Source organism: Tachypleus tridentatus, chromosome 8 (genome assembly GCF_004210375.1).
Source record: "Tachypleus tridentatus isolate NWPU-2018 chromosome 8, ASM421037v1, whole genome shotgun sequence".
NCBI classification, from domain to species: Eukaryota; Metazoa; Arthropoda; class Merostomata; order Xiphosura; family Limulidae; genus Tachypleus; species Tachypleus tridentatus.
In genome coordinates this window covers 101936514-101942513 of record NC_134832.1, presented here as the reverse complement: position 1 = coordinate 101942513, position 6000 = coordinate 101936514, and positions in this window count along the sequence as shown.

The window sequence follows — 6000 nt, the reverse complement described above, 5'->3', positions numbered from 1 at the left end:
TTTTACCTTCAGAAGAACTAACAAAACAAATTTCCTATAAGCATAGAATATATGTCATTTATTTTTCCTTTAAAGGCAACTTTAAGATAAAATTAATTATACAGCATTCTCCAGCTTCTAAAACAAGTAGCTAAGAGTGAATTTTAATTTTTTCTCATCTAGTTAAATTTACGTAAACAGGTGTAAGAAAATCAAATATAACTTTTTATCTAACAATGTTAACTATGACGTTACGACCTCAAATCAAAACGTTGGTGAAGCGATGAAACCTACAGGCCTAATATCATTAACAAATTATTTGTTTGTTTGTAGTTAAACACAAAGTTACACTATGGGCTCTTTGTGTTCTGCCCACCATGGTTGTCGAAACCTGGTTTCTAGCATTGTAAGTCTCCAGATATACCGCTTTACCATTAAGGGATTGATGAATAAATACAGTTCATGGATTGAAAAGAATGTGTAATGTAATGTAATGTTCTTTCTAACATGAAATTTCACTCTAGAAGTTTTCACGCACGAACCAACTTAAAAAGTATTTGAAGAAAAATAATTTTTTTTGTTTTTGTTTTTGAATTTCGCGCAAACTGCTCTAGGACTATCTGCGCTAGTCGTCCCTAATTTAGCAATGTAAAACTAAAGGGAAGGCAGCTAGTCATCACCACCCATCGTAAACTCTTGGACTAGTGGGATTGATGGTCGCTTTGTAACGCTCTTACGGCTGAAAGGGCGAGCATGTTTGGTGCGATAAAAATAATTAACCTAGATAGTAAGAAATCCTTAGGTGTATTAAAAAACTGGACTTATAACCAAGTCAGTGTGCTTCTTCAAATTCAAACGTGCATAATTCATGATAAGTTTGCAGTTGACAGAAAGAAAAAATTGAAATATATATAATAATTTTCACATTAGATGATCTATTCCTTTCTAAACCGAAAGTATAAGAACAACAGCAAATTTAATGCTTTCAGAGTTAGTAAAATCATTTGACTCAAAGCAATGGTGAACTTTGCAACTATCTCTCGAATAACTAACAGAAGATATGATCTTTCCAGCTATTGTGTTAGAGGATAACTTGTCTTCTCCATTTCACTCATCTTCCAAACACGTGTTAAAATTTTACATAATACAGACTGTTATTTCTTTCTTTACTATAATGTTCGTTGTTTAAAATTTTAATAATATATTTTTTGCATTGATTCAGGTAAAAGAGATGATACTGAAAATGAAGAACGTCAGGAAAAGTAGATTTTTCTACTGAATTCAGTACTCATGTAAGGCGAATGTAAAGCATGGTAACAGTTACTTAAACATATGAAAAACAAATGTATAAGTGTTAACGTACTATAAATATATTTAAATAACACATCTCTATATATTAATTTAAAACACAATTTTACTAAGAATAATATGCCATCCATGATAACTGATATTACTTGAGACATCTGTCATCCTAAATGTTTCTTTATCCACATAGTAGCCAATGAGTCCATAATTATGAATTTTTAATGATAGAAACCAAACTACTGGCCATTTTCTACATGAATCAAATAAGAGCATTCTTATTACTGGCTGTAGTATTGTACATTAGCGTAGCACTTTACATTTTAGTTTTCCAATATTACCCATGGAACTAAATAACCATCCTAATCCTGAATCTGAGTTTAAGGAAAAAATAATGCAATTATAATATCTATACTTAGAGGATAAGATGTTCATCATTTTTTTATGTTGGCTAACAAATGATCTTCAACAGATTCACTACCTTATATAGAGAACTAATGTTTAAAAAATATTATACTTATTTATATAAATGTTCACGTTTATTTATTTCCAATAAAAATCCGTATTTGCTGTTCTGCTTAATTTACTATTAAACAATAGGAGCTAAGAAAACTATACTTCACGAAAAAAGTCAAAACACATGGTACCATGAACAACGAAAATATACTCCGTACTTTAAAATGGTAGTTGAATTTCTTTATAAGTAATACTAACTAACAGAGAAATATGTTTAGAACAATACGCCTGTTCTTAAGATTTATTCACATTGTGAACATTCGAAGCTCTCTCCTTTTCTTATGAGATGTATTATTGATAAATACCAGTTGATTAAATACGTTGTATTATCATTTTCGAGTGGTTATGGCAGTTCACATTTGTAGATATTTCGTATTAACTATTACATCTTAAATTCACCTTCAATACTGAGGTTATCATATTAATATTACCTGATAAGTTCCGTCAATAAACATAACGGAGACTAATGTTCATTTTAGTGGCAGGAGGTTAATTCTAATTCTGCCATTCAGTATTTTGTTTTTCCTGTTTGATGTTAGTGGAACGCAAGTTCCAAACAAGGAATTAGTGACTAAAATTCAAAACCATATAACTCAACTACTTTTGATAGGTTGACCTTTGTTTATCACGTGTGAAAAGGGAAAAAATGAAATGGAATTAAAGATGGAGTGGCGTCACAATTGTGTAAAATAAATAATGTTAGGAAATGTAAAAGGAACTGTTTACCACAGTTGCGATGGCCAGGAATCACACTCACGTCACCTGCTTGGAAGGCATCTATACTAACCACTATACAACCGTCGCTGTAGTAGAATTTCTCGAAATATCTACTTTGCTAAAAAGCTACTATTTCCCCATAATATGCATTTAGCTTCCTTGTTTTGGTACTCTTCTCCATTCAGGTGGAACTTATCTCTGTCTCGTATGCTATTTTAAAACAAAATCAAGTTCAGTGCCTCGAAGATCACCTGAATGATAATGTTATATTAAAAACTTTAAATTTTCAACACTACACATTACCGTAACTTAAAGGAAAGTGCTATTTTCGGTATCAAAAGGTTTATTATTATATTTTAATTTCCTCCTTACTGATATAGTTATTAATAAATGCAATTGTATGTGATTAGAAAAAACTGAACAATCTAACTTGAAATACTAGATATATATTCATCATTTCTTCATCGAGTGTAAAAATTTGTTTGTTTGTTTTGGAATTTCGCACAAAGCTACTCGAGGGCTATTTGTGCTAGCCGTCCCTAATTTAGCAGTGTAAGATTAGAAAGAAGGCAGCTAGTCATCACCACCCACCGCCAACTCTTGGACTACTCTTTTACCAACGAAAAGTGGGATTGACCGTCACGTTATAACGCCCCCACGGTTGGGAGGGCGAGCATGTTTGGCGCGACTCGGGTGCGAACCCACGACCCTCAGATTACGAAGCGCACGCCTTAACGCTCTCGGCCATGCCAGGCCGAGTGTAAAAATAATACAGTCATGTGAAAAAATTAGGACACCTATGAAAGCCTGTGTATTTTTGTAAAATTTTTGGATATATAGATATTTAAACTCAATTATAACAATACTGAGAGATTATAGGAATATAACTACACAATTAAAACTGAAGAAAAGACATTGCATGGGAGGTGTGCAAGGAGGAAACCTTTGCTCTCTGTAAGAAACATCAAGACCGGACTGAAGTTTGCCAGAGAGAATGTAGAAAAAAACCATGGCTTTTGGAATAATGTTCTTTGGACAGATGAGTCCAAAATTGAGTTATTTGGACACCAGAACAGAGGACATGTTTGGCGTAAACCAAATAGCATTCGAGAAAAATAACTTCATACCAACTGTGAAGCATGGAAGTGGAAGTGTTATGGTTTGGGGCTGCTTTGTTCCAGCAGGACCTGGACAGCTCACAATCATAGAATCCACCATGAATTTTACTCTGTATCAGAGGGTGCTTGAGGAACATATGAGACCATCTGTAAGAAAATTAAAGCTGAAGCGGTGCTGGACCCTACAACACGACAATTACCCGAAACATACCAGTAAATCCATCAAGGACTGGCTGAAAACTAAGAAATGGCGAGTCCTGGAATGGCCGAGTCAAAGCCCAGATCTCAATACCATTGAGATACTGTAGGGTGACTTAAAACGGGCTGTGCATGCAAGAAATCCCTAAAACATCTCACAGCTGAAAGAATTCTGCATTGAGGAGTGGGGCAAACTTTCTTTAAACCGATGTCAGAGACTAGTAGATAGCTACAAGAAGTGTCTCACTGCAGTTATTTTAGCCAAAGAGGGTAAAACTAGCTATTAGGGGTAGGGTGTCCTAACTGTTTCCTCAGTTAGAATATGTATTTTTGTACAATTACATTTACAGAAGATCTTGAAATGTCTTTTCTTCAGTTTTAATTGTGTAGCTATATTCCTATATTCTCTCAGTATTGTTAAAATTGAAATTAAATATCTATATATCCAAGAATGTTACAAAAATACACAGGCTTTCATAGGGTGTCCTAATTTTTTCACATGACTGTATATATATATATATATAATTACACTGCACAACAAAGTTTTTGCTTCTTCAACAATGTTGGGTTTTACTTATAGATTTTGGCTGCTGATCACGAAAATCACATCCAAATTTGCCAATCACGTACCGTTGCATCGAAATCTTCAGTTTTGCTACAATTAAAAAAGATATCAAGGCAACTGGAATCCGTCAATGCTGCTGACTACTGTTGGACACTGGAACATGATGCATCGAACATTGAATACAAACGAAATTCAGGAGCAAAACACTTTTAATTTCGTTGAACTTAATAGCGTATTAGAAACATAAACGCAATTAAATACGTTTTTGCCGGTAAACTGTTAACTCTCTATTTCTCAGATTTCCTGCGTGATAAAGTAAAACTAAAACTATATTTGTGCATACCCACCAGGTACCTGTCACAATCAGCAAAAACTATACAGGAAGCAAAACTTTTCAAAAAAATTGTTGTGCATTGTGATTCTTACACTATAATTAGCATGACTTATATTCGAAAAGCTTTAAAACGTTTTTTGCTTTGGTTGAATTCGAGCTAAATTTTACGTACTTTATACTGCCATTAAAATTGATAATGCAAGTGTAACACCTAAAGCTAGACCTTTTAAAACTTTGAAAGGCTTCTACTATGTTGTTTTCCAAAATGTCTACTAAGATATACTTACAATCGATTTTTTACTTCTCTTGAAATGAAATGCAATGGCATCAGCATTTAAATAGCTAGGTGCGCGCGAATTTTCAAAATAGAGAAAAATAGTGTATTATTGTAACTGGTTAAATATATTTAATTAACTCAGTAAAATCACGAAATTATAACTACAATTTTTACATTATTGAAAATTTTAGTATAGTTTAATTCGTTAGCAAACGTTAGGGAAGATTATGATTTTTTTTCTATTTTCATATTAATAAAATTAAGGATAAACATTAGCATGAGGTTGAGAAAACTTAATGTGTTTTCGAAAACAAATTTGAAGGTTATGTGTTTCTTGTCGTTTAAAAATTATTACTCAGTGTTTCAAAACAATAAAAATAAAAACTTAACGTTTAAGAGTTTTCATTTTAAATAGGTGAAATTCTTCACCATTTAATAATTTTAATTTTAGGTATATACCATACTATCTCAAGAAGAAGAAAGATTAGCTGTAATGGGGTTCTGCAAAATGAGAAAGTAGTTTTACTCTTCGCATAAAACCAGTAAGCGAATTCGTATTTAAACAGAAATTGAAGTGTTAATTATATCATAAGTTCCAAGTTTATTAAGTTAAAAAGGTTCTTACAGAATATAAAGTAACATAACTCCAGATGCATTTTTAAATGCAAACAAATATAGTTTCAGAAAAAGAATATTCAAAGATAAGACCTTTAGATAACTGTCCTTGTTTTCTTATATCTTCTCCAAAATATACAAGCTAGATTGTTCAGTTAAACTACTGGTTTCTAATATATAAACATGTAGCAACAGATTTAATACTATTTTAATATCTATGTTTGTTCAGTTTCCCACTGACGAAGAAAAATCTATTTTTCGAAAGCGCTTGGAATATTGGGTTTTTATTTTATTTCTATCACGACTTCTTGAAATTACGTGTTTTATTAACATCATGAATGTTTTAGTTTAATATATATTTAGAAATATATGTACTTAT